Below are 18,458 nucleotides of genomic sequence, written 5' to 3' on the forward strand. Positions count from 1 at the left end.
GGCAAAACAGTGATAGGTATGACAATAACCGACCGCCACCACAAAATGCGCCAATTGCGCAACCGTGGCGGCCGACGCAACACAACGTGCACATAGTGGAGGTCAGTGACACAGAGCGGCCACGCCCATCCACTAGCAATAATTCAACAAACTAGATGCAGCCGAGATACGCTCTCCATCGTCGGCTGAGGTTTGGAGTGAGAGCAGCCCGACACAGAACAAAACACCGAACAAAATCTGTATCCTTAGGTATAATGACGGGGTACAGATGGGAGATGAATTAATAACTGAACCATCCACGTGCATAAAGGAGCACAAAGACAAAGTACAAGCGATAATAGGGGTCAAAATTAACAATATTGATGTGCAAGCGGTCGTAGATACAGGTGCTACTGTCAGTGTTATGAGTATGGACTTATTCAAAGTACTGGGGAAGGAAAGGCGTATGCTGACTTTTCCCGTGAATAATTGTAAAGTCACTGGAGCCATAAGTGCACAGCGACAAATAATTAAACTCCAAGTGCGGGTAGAGATGTATTTAGGGGATGAAGCCATAGCGTGCTCATTCCTGGTAGTAAAGGGTTTAAAAGTAGCCTGCATTTTGGGGGTATATTTTTTGAGAGAAAGGGACGCAATAATCGACCTTTCTCGGGGAAAATTAAGTTTGACGAATGCTGGTAGGAGAATAGAATTGTCCATGCTCAGATCTGAAGAGGTACCTGTACCGAATTGTAATGCTATTAACATAAAGTGTAGGAATCAGTCGATACTACATTTAGACAATCATTGTCTAGGACAGAATCTCTATTATCCTGACGTACAAGGTGATCAATTAAAAGCAAATGTGGACGCACTTGTAAACAAAGTATCACAGTCCGAAAATTTGAACTCTATGCAACAGCAGGATTTGGTACAGTTATTATCTAATTATGCAGACGTATTTTCAGAACGACCAGGAATTGTTAAGGGATATCAGTACAATATCGAGGTGAAGCCTCACAAAACATACTGTCGAGCCTCATACTCCATTCCTTGGTCCAAGAAGGAAATAGTAGCTAAAGAAATAAGAAAACTGATCGAGTGGGGAATAATAGAACCGTCTTTGTCCCCTTATAGTAGTCCTTTGGTGGCGGTAGCAAAAGCCGACGGACAGGTACGGTTAGTACTAGATGCGAGAGACATAAATGAAATTATTGTACCCGTTAGGACTCATCCGGAAAATCTTGATGAGCAAATTCAAAAATTTCATGGAGTGCAATATTTGACATCTATTGATATGAGAAGTTGATTCTGGCAAATCCTGCTCACACCCGAGTCGAGGAAATATACTGCATTTATATTTGGGGGAAGGAGCTACCAATTTAGGGTACTACCTTTCGGCTTAAATGTAAGTGCAGGAGTTTTCATAACAGCCCTCGACGCGGTTTTAGGTCCGGATTTGCTGCAAAGGGTAACAGTGTATGTAGACGATCTAGTGATTGCCACTGCCACCTGGGAGGAGCACGTAGAACTACTGAGTAAAGTCTTAGAAAGGTTTAAGCAAGCGGGAGTAACAGCGAATCTTGCTTGATAAATCCAAATTTGGACGTAATCAGATTAAATTTCTAGGTCACATAATAACACCACAAGGCATCAAGCCTGACAGCAAAAAACTTGATGTAATTCGTGGGTTTCCTAGTCCGAGAACTAAGAAACAGCTCAAAGCATTTATAGGTCTAGCATCTTTTTTTAGACGGTTTGTTCCCAACCAATTAAATTGGTTGACGGCCACGACCTTACCCTCCAGTCTCCTGATGACATCGCTCGCGCTGCTGCCTTCCTGCACCAGACATTGTCTGACGCCGTCGCCACCCATATCCCCACCAAAGCCATCCACCCTCACCGCCCCGCCCTGCCTCCACAGGCCGTCCTTCTCCTTCGAGAGTCCCGCCGCCTCTACCGCTCTTTTCTCCGCACTCGTGACCGGGATACACTTACCCGCCACCGGCAATTACAGCGACACATCCGCAACCTGCTTGTTCCGAAGAAACGCCGAGCCTGGCGCCAGACATGTACACGACTCAACACCACACTCCCCATCAACTCTTCCAAGTATTGGTCTGCCTTCCACCGCCTTACTGGGAACCGCCCCACCCACCAGTACCCACTCCTCCTTCATGACCGTCCCTTTCCTGACAACCTCAGTAAGGCCAACCACTTTGCCTCCCACCTCTCTGATGTTTTTTCCATCCCAGATGATCCCCACTTTGATTATTCCCTCTTCCCTGATGTCATGGACCGTACGAATACCTCTGTTCCTCCCCTTGCTCCTAGCTTCCAGTACTTGGGCCACACCCCACCTTCTGCACTTAACACTCCCATCACTACACAGGACATCAGCCTCACACTCCGCACTAAACGCAACACTGCTCCCGGCCACGACTGCGTTACCTACCGCCACCTCAAACACTGCCCTCCCTCCTTCCTTTCCCTCCTTGCCACCCTCTACAATGTCATCCTTGCCACTGGCTTCTATCCCGACCTGTGGAAAACCTCCCGTATCCTGATGTTCTCCAAACCCAATAAGCCTCCATCTGATGCCTCTTCCTATCGTCCTATCTGTCTCACATCGGTGTTCAGCAAGCTCTTGGAATCCATCCTTTCCCGGCGCATCCATCTCCACCTCCACCAAAACCACCTCCTCCCAAACACCCAATGTGGCTTTCGACCTTCCTTCTCTGCTGATGACCAACTCCTCCGCCTCACTCATCTCCTCTCCCTCCAGCTTAACTCCCGTCGCTCCGCCATTTTTGTCTCACTTGACCTCGAAAAGGCCTACGACCGTGTCTGGTATCCCGGTCTCCTGTTTAAACTCCAAACCTATGCCCTTCCTATCAACTACATCCGTCTGGTGGCCTCCTTCCTCTCCCACCGCCCTTCCTATGTTACCATCCATCATGCCACTTCCCACACCTTCTACCCCTCTGCCGGTGTGCCCCAGGGCTCTGTCCTCTCCCCTCTCCTCTACCTCCTGTACATGGCAGATATGCCCCAACCCCCCCCCCCCTCCAGTCCACCTCTTGCAATATGCTGATGACACCGCATTCCTCGCCCTCGCTCCTACCCTCCAACGGTCCCAACGCCTTCTCCAGAATCACCTTGACCTATTTGCTGCATGGTGTAACCAATGGCTCCTGAAACTCAATCCTTCCAAGACCCAGGCAATCATCGTAGGTCGTACCACTCGCTCCTTCCAGCTCCTGGATTTCTCCCTTACTGTCTGTGCACGTCCTGTCCGCCTCACCCCCACCCTCACCTACCTTGGCCTCACCATTGACCGTCACCTCACCTGGATACCTCATCTCCGCTCCATCCAATCCAAAGCCCACAACCGCCTCCGACTCCTCAAACTCCTCTCTGGCCGGACATGGGGGTTGCACCCCTCTACCATCCTCCACACCTACAAATCCTTCATCCGTCCCATCCTCTGTTATGCCAGTCCTGCCTGGATATCTGCCCCCCCCCCCCCCAAATTCTATCAGTCCCTCCAGATCCTTGAGCATCATGCACTCCGCCTCGCCTTCCGTATCCGCCTCCCGTCCCCCACGCGGATCCTCTATGATCTCATTCCTTTCCCCCATCTGCTCCTATTCCTCGAACATATCCGCATCCTCTACACCTCCCGCCGTCTCGAACCCCCTCACCCCCTGGTTGCTCCTCTCCTCTCCCATCCCCGCCCCCTGCCACGTCTTCACTGTTGTGTCCCCCCTACCCTCCATCTCTCCACCCTCCATCTCCTTTCCCAAGGTGGCTTCCGTCAACTCCCCCTCCCGGATGATGCCCTCTCCCCCTCCATTTATCCTTCCTATCAACTCTGATCCTCACTCCCCCTCCTTTCCTCTGTCCTTTCCCTGGGCTCCCTCTCCCCCCCCCCTTCCGTCCTGTTTTTCCTCCCCACTAAACCTCTCCCTACCTCCCTTCTCCCCCCCAGTCCTTTTGTATTTCCCCTCCTCTGCCTACCCCACTCCCTGTCGCGTCTGCTCCCCACCCCTCTTATGGGTCCTCATCCCACTTCAGCTCCTTTCCCGGCTCCCCCCTTCGCTTTTACTCTCCTTTCCCCCCCTTTTTTTGTTTTCCCATCTTCTGTCCAGTTTCCCCCCACCTGCTCTGGACTGTGGTGTCACATTTGCCAACTTTTTAGTGCAGTGTTCCAGTGACTATTCAGTGTTGTTTGTCTTTCTCGTGTTGCGAACAGAAACCATGCTGTCGCTCGGTGTGAATTTTATTTCCTTTGTGAACAGAATCCAGACTGTCGCCGTGTTTTTTTTTAATTGTCTATTGTTTTCCCTGTCTACTTCGTATGTATTTTTATTAGCGTCATCATCCCTGTGTTGTTGTTTTAAGTTCCACGATTTCTTTTCGCCTTGTTACTCTCTAAGTCTCCGATTTTATCGCCTGTTTTTTATTATTTGTTCTCTTGATCTTTGTCACAAACTCTGTCGGCTGAAGAGCGGCGTACTAAGCTGCTGCCAGCCCGCCCCCTTCGGGGGGAATTGAAATTCAATAAATGAAAAAAAAAAACAACCAATTAATGAATAACGAATCTTTATTGAGCCTGTTGCGTAAAAATGCGCACTGGGTGTGGACAGAAGAATGTCAACGCGCATTTGACGCTATCAAAAATGCCTTGGTGAACGCAAACATACTGCGACACCCAGACATGACAAAAGATTTTTGTATAGCGACAGATTCGTGTTCATACGGTCTGGGCGCGTGTTTATTTCAGTGGGACAGGAGCAACGACCCCACAACAATCAATGTAATCGGATTTGCCAGCCGCACACTAAACAGCTGCGAGAGAGCATATTCCGCTACCGAATTAGAGGCTCTTGCAGTGGTTTGGGCGGTAAAGAAATTTAACTATTACATCTATGGTAAAGAAGTCAAAGTATTCAGTGACCACCAGGCTCTGAGCTATTTAATGACTTGCAAATTATACCATACCCGCTTGCTAAGATGGAGGTTAGCATTACAGGAATATAAAATTAAAATCATGTACCTAAAAGGACAAGATAATGTTGTAGCAGACGCCTTGTCGAGGCTTCCACTAGGGCAATCCTCAATGTCAAATATTTTGGAACAATCGGAGCAACATCGAATACTATTAGTACAAGATAAGGTACATAGGAGGGACTTTTTACATATGTGTAAAAATATGTCTATATTGCAGGAAACTGATCCGATTTGGCGAGATATCATTAGCAAAATTAAAGAAGGAACCAATCTTAAAAGTGTTCAGAATTTCAAAATAGTAGATAATATTCTGTATTATAAAACAGGTGTGTCAAATGACCATGGAGTCGTGTGTATACCACAACAGGCTATCCCAGCTGTAGTGTGGCACACGCATTTAGCATGGGGTCACGCTGGGATAGGCAAGACAATAAGGATTTTGTCCAAATTCTGTTATTTTAAGGGGATAAGCCAGCAGACTCGCACCATTATCAGGACTTGTCCTCTGTGCCAAAAGGCTAAGTTTCAAAATAAGTCCACAAGGTTTGAACTGCATCCTATAGTGCCTCATCGACCACTTCAGTTAGTATCTATAGACATAGCAGGACCCTACCCACGAGCCAGGGGTGGATTGAAGTACATTTTAGCGGTGTATGACCTTTTCTCTAAATATTTAAAAATATACTGCCTTAAATCAGCCACTGCTCATGGAATAGTTAAATGGTTAGGGAAGGAATATTTAACACAAGTGGGTAAGCCTGAAGCGATAATATCGGATAATGCTTCCTATTTTACAGGCCATACCTGGAAAAACTATTTACATGAACAAGATATAAAGCATATACTAATTTCCCGTTTTCACCCACAAGCTAGTTTAGTAGAGAGAACATTTGGAGAGTTAAATAAATTTTTCAGGTTATACATTGCATATAAACACACAAGATGGCCAGATCTGATACCTAAGTTTGTAGAAGTTCACAACGCAACCCCGCATGCTTCTACGGGGTATCCACCAAACGAGATTATAATGAATAATAATAGAGTTTTGAATGAGTGGCTGGCACCTTTGCCTAAGGTCCCAGTCATTCCTGAGCCTAAGGAAGAGAAGATAAGAAAAGCAGGGTGCAACCTTACCAGGTGCGCTCAGAAAAGGAAAGAAAAATATAACCGACATGTGACGAATAACAAAAAATTTAGTGTTGGGGACTTGGTACTCTTACGCAATCATCCTAAGTCCTCGGCATCCTTGAAACAGAATAGCTAGTGGCAATTGGTGTACAATGGACCTTTTAGAGTAGTAAGTGTGCCACATGAGTGTAGCTATCTCTTAGCAGATCCCCACTCAGGGAGAGTACAGGGACTGTATCCGCGTAAGGATGTAAAAGCATTCCTACAGTAAAAGACTAATAGTCCTATGTGGACACCATTCTTTTGTAAATAATGAACATTAATGATGTGTGATCTTTAGAGATAATGTACTAGTGTAGAAGTGTTTAGTTATAAGAATATGATTGACTTTCTCATGTGTATGGATATTTGTGTTATGTACTCTTTTAATTTGTGTTATCTAGAACATGCTCTAAATGTTTGCACAGATAATCTGATTAGTGCAATTATTTGTAGTGTTAAGCTGTGACAGAGTTCAATCAAAAAGAACATTTTAGTAATGATTAGTTAGTGTATTACATAATTTTCGATGCGCCCAAATTTGAAATATTTCTTGGCACAATCTTTTCTATTATGTGTATGTATGTAGATATGTGTAGCTGTCAGATTGACAGATTCGAACCCAGAATAATATCAATAATATGAGGCCCTGAGAACTTTATTATCTCACCAATGTTATTAGAGAAAATAATGCACCCAGTAGTGACCCGAGGGCACCATGGGAGGCAATCTTGTTGCAAATGTAAGTAGTGCAAAGTTACGCACAAAGAAGCTTCAATTGAAGCATGTGCAGATTCAAACAGTAAAAAAGAGCTATCCAGATACAGTCCAAGTCAATTTTTGCCTACAGAGACTACACTGTAGTTACGTAGGACGTTGATAGTAAAGTGTGACATGAGTTCAAAGGAGTTATTGAACAATATGCCTGAATCCGGCTGGAATGCACAAATAAAATCTACTCGAACACGAATATAGATGACTTTTGGGCAAACTAATACCAAATTTTAATATTTTGTTACCATGTACGCAAATATCACACCTTGGTAAAGAGTTAAGAATGTGATATTACAAAAAAAAAATTGCACAGCGGACATTGTAAATAAAAATAAAGAAACTTAAACAAAAGTGCAGTATTGTGCGGCAGAGACAGACAGTGACTGTTAAACCTGCAGCAATACGTCACGGAGTAGTTGAGTATAAGCAATAAAAAACTGTATCATCGCCGTGTGTGCAAGTGGACAAGGAACTAGCACGACACGAACAGTGAACCGATAACGGACGGTGGATCAAATTAGTGTCAAACTTTAACTCTTTGTGTGTCAAGGGACGCTAGGAAAGCGCATTGACTACAGAGATACATTTTGTCCAAAGGTGAAAACTTGCGTGTGACTAATGACAAGTCATGACATGGTGAAAAATATTGTATGCCCATAAAACGTGTTACTGTGACAACGAAACATTGTGCAAACCAGACTAGTGAAGGCCTACTGAGTAATAACTGCCACTAACTGTGTGCGTTCTTTCCCACAGCAGGAAAAATGCCTATAAGGATAGTACACTGTTTGTGAACTTGTTGCATGTTTCCTGGAGCACTGCAAGAAGACGTCGCACGGGCGAGCGGATATCCAACGCGCATCCGGCTACATCAGCTATGCAGCGGCCGCAGCAGGCCCGTAGCAGACCAGACAGACAGCCACGCCCCTCCGCGCCGTAGCTGTCAACGCCGGGGGCGGTGACCTACACGGAGTCAGCGCGCCGCGCCGAGCGCCGCTCAACAATCACTCCCCACCGCTCACCAAATACAGCATTATTGATTTTTTTTTATGTTCACATAAACAGAATAACATGTCAATGACTTCATTTCGATAAACATTGAACATTTACTATGTATGTCCGTAAGTGATATATCCTAGGACAAGTGACCTTGTAGTGTATCACAAGAATAATAGTTTCACACACAAAAACTTCCGGTGAACTGTATGTGACTGTGATATTGTGTAATTGTGTAACCGTTTGTGACGAACTGCTAATTTAATTCAAATGAATAACTGTTAAAGAGACAATATTGACCATGAACCAACTGGGATGGCTGGGCTCCGGCACAGTTTTGCCCAGGTTTCTTGTTTGCCTACGCCCAAATGGGGGAGCCATGAACTTATATAACCCTGGGACTAAATAAAAGAGCCATTCCGTAAAATATACAAGTGTAAAGAACGTTACTGGCACCATTGTGTCAAAGTCTAAAAACTCTTTGCCAAATGCTGCCAGGGGGCAATGTAACGTTCCCTGGCAAACTCACGTTATTAAAGAACAAGAGTTTATTTGTACCATATACGCCGCTCTGGGCAAGTTGTATATATCGTAATTATTGAACAAAAATATTACTGAATGTGGTGTAAAAGACATTTGTTATTCTTCTTATATTTTTTGTTGTAATATTTCTCTGTATTTAGGATAGGAATTTTTCTGTATTTATTATGTGATTGTAAAATGTGTCAGTATTTGCGATAGCAGAGATATAAAATGTTGTCAGAAGAGAATAATATCGTCAATTTGCAAAGAAATGTTAATAGTCAGCAATACTATTTAAGCACAATGCATTATGTATTCTTTGGTCTTCTCTGTTCAGAAGTCATTGCGGTAGGACACTGTGAAAGAGTTTTTCACGAATGTGTAGTCTTCTTTTGTCTCTGCCTGGACTTAGCCGCCATTAGACGATGCGTTACGAATTAATGTGAGTTGTACTACTGTTTGATCTAAATATATCAGAATTTATCAAATGTGTGAATTATTTATGTAAATTAGCTTGCCCACGTCATCTATAAAATTTCTTTAAGAATTTTTCAGCATTTTTTTTTAGCGGTGTTGCTGGGCTGTGCCGCGACCAACAATAGCAGCGGCGGCATATTTAAAAAATTATCAAACCCGTAAATCGGGAACAGATGCAGAAAAATCAATAGTGAATTAAGAAATTGTTCTTCTTTTTCAGTGATCCTGTGGCTGATAAAATTTGAATTAATTATACGTTTGTGCATTCGTAGGCGGATAGTTAATGTTAGTTAACATTGAAATTTAAACAGTTTGTTTCTTTAAAATAACTCAAATGCATAGTGAAGTAGGTTTGATCAGTGATAAATGTCGGCTTGGCAATAATTAAAACATTTTCTGCTGATAGAGATAATCTTGTGTTCCATGGCTAGTGCCGGGATAAAATTCAGTAAAAATATTTAACAAAAAACCCACTGCATCTGGAAAGTGTATGCCAAGGCCGAATGATTTAAAGGACTCAATTCTCAACCTAATATTCTTAACCAGTTCATATGAGTTCACGTAAATATTATTTTTTCTTTAAATGTACGTAATTCTTAAGAAAGTAAAAATTTTTATTACCACACCAAAATAAGAGAGTGGTTCTACAACAAAGTTCGCACGAAAGAAAATTAACTTAAAAGCAAAAGATAAAATTTATTATTCTTCTTTAACGAAATTGTGACGATTTCGTTAAAGCACTATGTGACTTAATTGCTGAGGTCATCAGTCCCCTAGAACTTAGAACTACTTAAACCTAACTAACATAAGGACATCACACACATCCATGCCCGAGGCAGGATTCGAGCCTGCGACCGTAGCGGTCGCGCGGTGCCAGACTGAAGCGCGGAGAACCGCTCGTCCACTCCGGCCGGCAGCAGAAGAGGTAATGATTTATTTCTATATTCCAGATATTCGTGTAGTTGACTGAAGAAATTTGTCTGTTTCTTCCTAGCTGTCTTATCAGAAGTGTGTTGCACATAATACATGTCTCGTGGCCTGTACTCGCGAACATGAGTACCAGGCTGTCTGCACGCGTTTCCTTCATTGTTGTCATAGGTAAACGTAAAGGAAGTGATACATTCCAGTTCAATGCGATCACCTCTGGACATTTTATGAAAAGGTGAAGATTACGAACTGCCTGTGTGCCTCTGTATCGAAAATGTATTGAGGGTTGAGTAATGGTAACACTACTGTTTACTTTACCAAGCGGTGTGGGATGGTAGTTAAGATAGTGGAGTTGCATCAGGACACAGGCCCTCCAGATTCCCGTCTGCCCGATCGGATGCAGAGTTTATTCCACTGCCTGAGCCTGTGCTTCATTAGCCATCTCGTCGTCAACGGCACACTGAAATACATCGAACAAATGTTGAGAAAGACATTTTGGAGAAATAACGAAGGATCTGCTTTGCCACTTGGAGTTACCAGAGGCGGATGCTAAACTGGAACAGGGCCTGAGGGAGAGGGAAGTCAGTCGGTAATGGTAGGTTTTAGAAAAAACTTCTAAATTTACACTTATCATGAGGATAGGGGACAGGATGATAGGACATCTGCTAAGACATGAGGGAATGACTTCCATGGTACTAGATGGAGCTGTAGAGGAAGTCAGAGATTGGAATACGTCAAGCAAATAATTGAGGACGTAGGTTGCAAGTGCTACTCTGAGATGAAGAGGTTAGCACAGGAAAGGAATTCGTGGCGGGCCGCATCAAACCAGTCAGTAGACTGATGACAAAAAAAAAAAAAAAAAAAAAAAAAAAAAAAAAAAAAAAAAAAAAAATCATGAGGTGTGAACTTTTTTTCGCAATGTGTACCTACTGTCTTAAGAACTGTCTCAACTCTCTCAGTAATACGCTCTCAGGATGGGAGGGGGGGGGGGGGAACAGAGAAGAAGGGAGGGTGGGATGAGGCAGGACGAAGGAGTTAAGCAAATTGGTCATGAATTGATATTCATATAGGTATCGGCGGACAATGCAAAACTGTAAACTTCCTCGACTGATAAATGCATGTGTGCTGCTGCAACCGACAAAGATATTATACAAGGGAAATGTCAATACCAGGGCAGAGTAACTATGGCCCGTAGACAGGCGCGTAAACAATATACTAAGATTCTAGAATTTGAGAACAGATGTGTAGTTGTGCTCAAAGAAGCTGGTTGCAGCATTCGGAAATTCCTCTGCATTTGAATAGGTGAGATTCCACTGTTCGACGACGTTCGCAGGAATGGGTGAGCAGTGATAGTGATCGAACATAGGGCCACGAAGGAAGCTGTCGCCCTAGAGGTACGACAGAATGCGAGAACCGAGCAGTCGTTAGACAGCACATGTAGTCTCGGGTTCATCATTATCATCCATCTGACATGCAACTGGTGCTTTAGTGGTCATACTGATCATTAATATGTGGCTCACAGAAAAGGACTGAGTTCACGGGGCCCTTTGCGTCGACTACCATTGACCTCTATACACCGACAAGGCTGTTAGCAATGTGTAGAACTGTCTTCAGAGATGAGGCCCGCTTGGAACGGAGCCCCGATGACCAACGGATACTGCAGACGCCCCGGACAGTGATGGGATACGAGCCTCTGTGTCGCCCGCCATACGGCGCAACAAACAGGAGTGATGGTACGCAGTGCCATTTCTTTCACAGCAGGGCCTCTTTGTCATCCGCGGCACAGTTACAGCAGTATATCGATGATATTCTAAGCCCCATTTTATTGCCTTTCACGGCAAGCTACCCTGGGCTTCATTTTCAGTAAGATAATGCCCACCCGCACACTGCCAGAGTTTGTACTCCTTGACATCGTGCATGCCAAACCGTACCTTAACCAGAAAGGTCGACGGTTATCTGTCAACTGAGAAAGTCTGGAGCATTATGGGCAGATCCTCCAATCACCTCGAGATTTTGAGTATCTTTCGCATGAAGGACAGGTTTCAGTCTTCTGAGCTCAGGAAAACCTCCAACAACTGAATCAGTCAGTGCCAAGCCGAATAACTGATGGCATAATTAACAGACATACGACAACGCGATATTGACTTGCTCAATGTGTGAAGCTTTTCTCTTGAATAAATCTCCAAAATTTCTGAAAAATGTAATCATTTTTTGTCTATACACATACATCACAGTCACCTATCACCGTCCAATTCGGATAATTCTTTCGTGGTTCGTCTTTTTTTTGTCTAATAGTATGTTACAGGGTCATATTATCGTGCATGGCTCGTGTGTGTTTATCAGATGAGGGTGAGAAACAAAATGGTATAATTCTAAACAGCTAAAAGAGATTAAAACTCAGCCTCCGAGAAGATGTCTACAAGTTGCGTAAAGACGTCATGGTAACATTACTGCAAAGGTTTCATTTTCAATGACCGATTTAAAATCATTGGACAAGCCCATGTAATTTTTCTAGCTTGGTTTTCACAAGAAACAATGTAATACCGATGAGCGACGATGAAACCGTAATGAACCATGGAAGGAAGATGGACGTCAGGATCTGTTTCCACGGAAACCACACCTAGCATTGTCGAAAACGTATAAAAGAAAGTACGCTGCGAGTGGTAGGCAGAGTTTGAGAGGAGGACGTCTGCGTGAGACATGTTGAAGCACGAGGTGATTCATGTTCCCCGAGTCTGGCGACGTCGCCGCCGTGGAAAAATCGCGAGAAGCGCAGAAGTTGGTGGAGGAAGCGGCGTCGAAGCTGTTTACGTTCGAGGAAGAGGTACATCATGGTGTCTTATTCGGTCATCTCATATCCACTACTATCATAGACTCTTGCTCGTTGAATCTCCTGTTTCAGAAGATGTTTGTCGCCTGGTTTCTGCGTATGACAACCAACCTGCCGAAGTTGGCCTATCGAGGACGAACCAAACTTGTTGGCTCGTTGCAAACATAGCGGTGATGAAAATACGTGGCTACACGCAGTCTTGACGAGGGAAGATGATGTCGCACCTGACTTGATGATTTGAACGATAGGTTTGCGATACTGCAACGAGTGTACGAACATTAAAACGTGTTTATGAGTAATACAAATTTGTGTACAAAATAATGTAATAAAGTTGAAATATTAAAACCGATCTTGTTGTTCGATTGTTGTATGCGTAAGTGCGATGTAGTCATTTCAGGCTAAGGATTTACATCAGTGAACCAAAACTACGAAAGTATATGTCAAGTAAAAGTGTCAAGTAAAAGTAATTCTACCAAGTCTGTAAAAGAGCTTAAGACTACAAAAGAGGCACTTATGATCATTTGGTGACAACGGTGTCAGATACTAATGACAGAAATGACCCGGGAGGCCTGTTTGCAAGCACGATTTTTGTGCCATTCTCAACTACCCGTCGTTATGAAGAGCGTCACTTTGCATTTGAGTATTACTGTACAGACGAGAGCGTCATTCTGTCACTCATATTTAGTTACGTCGTTTCGAAGGTTAAGCTATGGTGTCACCAATGCTTGTTCTAGTAATGAGTTAACCACCATTAGATCAATTGTGTTAGGCTACAGTGATGTCTTCCGAACATTTGTGCTTATGATAAAACATAATCGCCCGGCTACGCGCCTGGTGTCAGAATGGTACAACAGCCCAAATCGCTTTGGAAACTAATCTCAATAACTTGACTGTAAACACAAGCAAAGGGGACATATTCAGTTGAGAGCAACGATAACCATCCCCTCGGTTATACAAAGCTACGTCCTGCTTAGGACTATGTGTTACTTATAAATATGAGCTTCATGCTTCTCTTTATATCTGCCTCACATATCAGTGACAACGCCTTACCCTACAGATCTTGGATTTTTTGCCACCACATGAACCTAGTTCTCTACGATACTCTGTTTCAACCTAGTGTTCAACGTGACACGGAGTTGATACCCTTCAGCATTACTGACGGTTACATACGCTAGAATTGACACCCTTCAGCACCACTGACGGTTGAATACATTGGAACCGCTTCGTAAACTACTTTTTTACCATCAGACGTGATTAACTAAGAGCGCCACCGTATGTAACTGTTCACACCTCAAGGAAAAAGTGCAAATACTTTGGATTCAAATATTCCATATGGTCATGTCACGTAAAGCGCAGGTTTAACATGAGTTTGGCTGCGCAATCTCGATTTACGCCAGTATTGTCAACAACCAAAAACAGTTACTTCAGTATATCGCATGTTTATCCACCTATAAAAGGAAGCATTTTGTTATTAATGTGAGGAACCAGAGTTATTCTATACCACTCGCCATAAGCTGACAAGTGAATGTACGCTGAATGAAAAAAAAGAAATACTGAATAGATATGTGCTATAACTATTGTTACCGATTTGGAGACGTAATTTCCTTCCTGAAGTCTTCCCTCGAAATTGTTATCAAAGCTTTAAGTGTTACGTTTTCGGCGCAGTGGTATATCTTCCTCTTCTTTTGAATATTTAGGATAAAGAACGAAGTAGTAAACGGCTGAAATGTCTACAAATCTGTTGATTTCCCTCTCTCTTAGGTAAGAGGGATAAGCGTTTCTATGACTTGCTAGCTTTTTGTCTGTATATTCTCTCGTCGTTCGAGAAGTTAGATACCGAGAGTGTAAAGTTAACACCCGTTACAGAGAGTGACTAGCTGATAAACGGCAACATTAAGAATGAACTACAAACTGAACCAAGACGGAGTAGTATGGGTACACAGTATTAGTATTTCTCCTGCCTATCAGAATGGCTCGATAGCTTGCTTTGGACTGCAGTGCGGCATACAGTAGAGACTGTTTTCGATGAATAACGTCTCCAGATTAATGTTGAGCTATTTGCACTGGACGCATATGTACGATATTGCTTCTTCTATGTATGTTCATAGGAGATGTACGTAAGGTTTGAGCTGGAGGCTGTCGTACGAGAGACAACCAGAAGAACGGGAGTCGTCCAGAAACTCGGCTCATTACATTATCGACTTTCCGATGCGTCCGTCTCCTCCTCTACCAGCCGCAGAAGCTACTGGCGTCACGGAGTGCCTTGGCTGAAAATCAATCTGCTCCTCTGGGATGAAGTGTTCTGCTTGCGGGTGTCACACATATCTCAGCAAGTACAGACCTTCACACAGTTTCGAGATCAACGGTGGTAGACAGAAACGCGCAACATCGATGATATACGGTTCACTCTTACACAGTAAATGCGTGACAATGAGTAAATGGGTAAACGTAAAGACACGACAGGCGCTAATAATTTATGAGCGTGGAGAATCTCACGCTTTTTTGTGACCAAAGGGAACTACAATAACGTTCGAAAGTAATTTTTATAATTTGAGCATCCAGATAAGTGCAGACTGACGCACAGACACGCGAAGTAGAATCGTTTGTGGGAAGAAACAGACGTAATGGAACGTCATAAAAAACATTGGCACCATAGCTCCAATCTCAGAAGGTGGAGCACAACTGATTTACTCATTTGTGCACTGTAAACTGTGATCATGAATTACTAGAGCAATAGTAAAAATCTCAGGGCGTGATAAAGTTCTAGATACGCAACACTGGCATTTTGGTGAGATGTCGAAGCAAACTTCCGCCTCCCAGAAACGACCGTTTTGCAACTAATTCACTCCGCATTTTATTGGCCAGAGAAACCGTTGGAATTACTGCCAATGCAAAATCTAACCTCCCGTAACGACACCCTGAAATCTGATTTCCTACACTCTCTGAACACCCTAATAAGATTGCAGAAAGGCTAAATTATCATGCCGTCAATGTTGCAATACATTCAGAAATATCAAGAGAACCGATGCTGGAATGAACCATAAAAGTACGAGCACTAGACTTGTGTTTCTGATAGCATTTGCGTACCTTACTTCTGTCTGAGATGTTGAAGTATTCATTCACCAGCCCTACCGACACATCATATACCGGTCGAGGGCTTAACTAACGTAACCCGAGAAACATAAACTCTAAAATTAGTACAACTTGTAAAAAATGGACATAATAATAATGCAGAATAACTAAAAAAAGGTTCAGCGAAACGAAACTCGAGAATAATGGTACAGAATTAGGACACCAAGGGACAGTTCATGTAGGTGAGCTACCATGACCAAACATTTGATGAAATGGACACAACGTACAAATACATATGTAGATTTAAGAGCTTAGTGCACAGGACAATCAAAGACAAATTTACGTACGAATTTTTTGGATCAGGGGCTGAGTGTTGGGCAGCAGAATAATTTTTTTGTACAGTAGCGACCCGGCCCGACTTCGCACGATTGGCATTAAGTGTCTATGGCCAGATGACTTGACTGGCATAGCGTATTTCGCTTGTTGGCCACGTTAAGTACAGGGCGATTACAAATGATTGAAGTGATTTCATAAATTCACTGTAGCTCCATTCATTGACATATGGTCACGACACACTACAGATACGTAGAAAAACTCATAAAGTTTTGTTCGACTGAAGTCGCACTTCAGGCTTCTGCCGCCAGAGCGCTCGAGAGCGCAGTGAGACAAAATGGCGACAGGAGAAGAGAAAGCGTATGCCGTGCTTGAAATGCACTCACATCAGTCAGTCATAACAGTGCAACGACACTTCAGGACGAAGTTCAACAAAGATCCACCAACTGCTAACTCCATTCGGCGATGGTATGCGCAGTTTAAAGCTTCTGGATGCCTCTGTAAGGGGAAATCAACGGGTCGGCCTGCAGTGAGCGAAGAAACGGTTGAACGCGTGGGGGCAAGTTTCACGCGTAGCCCGCGGAAGTCGACGAATAAAGCAAGCAGGGAGCTAAACGTACCACAGCCGACGGTTTGGAAAGTCTTACGGAAAAGGCCAGAGCAGAAGCCTTACCGTTTACAATTGCTACAAGCCCTGACACCCGATGACAAAGTCAAACGCTTTGAATTTTCGGCGCGGTTGCAACAGCTCATGGATGAGGATGCGTTCAGTGCGAAACTTGTTTTCAGTGATGAAGCAACATTTTTTTTCTTAATGGTGAAGTGAACAGACACAATGTGCGAATCTGGGCTGTAGAGAATCCTCACGCATTTGTGCAGCAAATTCGCAATTCACCAAAAGTTAACGTGATTTGTGCAATCTCACGGTTTAAAGTTTTCGGCCCCTTTTTCTTCTGCGAAAAAAACGTTACAGGACACTTGTCTCTGGACATGCTGGAAAATTGGCTCATGCCACAACTGGAGACCGACAGCGCCGACTTCATCTTTCAACAGGATGGTGCTCCACCGCACTTCCATCATGATGTTCGGCATTTCTTAAACAGGAGATTGGAAAACCGATGGATCGGTCGTGGTGGAGATCATGATCAGCAATTCATGTCATGGCCTCGACGCTCTTCCGACTTAACCCCATGCGATTTCTTTCTGTGGGGTTATGTGAAAGATTCAGTGTTTAAACCTCCTCTACCAAGAAACGTGCCAGAACTGCGAGCTCGCATCAACGATGCTTTCGAATTCATTGATGGGGACATGCTGCGCCGAGTGTGGGAGGAACTTGATTATCGGCTTGATGTCTACCGAATCACTAAAGGGGCACATATCGAACATTTGTGAATGCCTAAAAAACTTTTTGAATTTTTGTATGTCTGTGCAAAGCATTGTGAAAATATCTCAAGTAATAAAGTTATTGTAGAGCTGTGAAATCGCTTCAATCATTTGTAATAACCCTGTAAGTAAATATCATGAATTTCATATAACTTATACGATGTAAGCATGCACGACAGGAAAGTTGCATGGAGGTTTAAATATGATGTGTTCCATACCGAACTGACACTTGGATTAAGATCTCATGGCAACGATTGGAGCACATTGTGGTGCAAGTAATACATTTACAACAAATGAAGATGTGATATGCAAACCATGAGTGCATGCGTATGTGTGAGTGATTCATTATTTATCGGACACTGAGTGAGGAGGTGCAAATCAAAGAGAAGAAAAAGAAGAAAGAAACACGCACGATGAGCATATTTAGCTGGTTTTACCGCACATTTCGTGTGAAGCTTAGTACGCACTGTGTTGCATTGTTGAAACTGAGCGCTACAACTTTCCATCGTGGACTCTTTATGTCAGAATTATTGGCCGTGTCATGCGAAGAATCGCGTCCATATCTAGACTTCATTAAAGGAAAGCAAAAAGATGGAAGTTGCTGCTGAAAGAACGTACTGCATGTAAACGGAATAAAGTTGCTGAAGTAGTTTAACGGAAAACGTTATTACTTGAACCACAAAGAGTAAAACACCACATATTTTTGCTTCCTATGTTTTTCGTTATTCAGTTATCCTCAAACAAATTTAGGGAATCTATTCGACAAAAATATTTCATTATTTCAAATTGTAGGTCTCACATCACGTGATGAGATGATTATCTTTTCATTATTGGTCTCAGTTATTAAAATCCATGAGAGTTGAGTAACTTACTGCCCGTTGTTCGAAGAATGTGCAGTGGCCTGGAATCACATAGACTGGAGTAGCATTGTCTTCAGTGATGAGTTCCGCTCCGAACTGCTGACAGACAACCAACCAAGACGTGT

This window comes from Schistocerca americana, chromosome 4, assembly GCF_021461395.2.
Source record: "Schistocerca americana isolate TAMUIC-IGC-003095 chromosome 4, iqSchAmer2.1, whole genome shotgun sequence".
Classification (NCBI taxonomy): domain Eukaryota; kingdom Metazoa; phylum Arthropoda; class Insecta; order Orthoptera; family Acrididae; genus Schistocerca; species Schistocerca americana.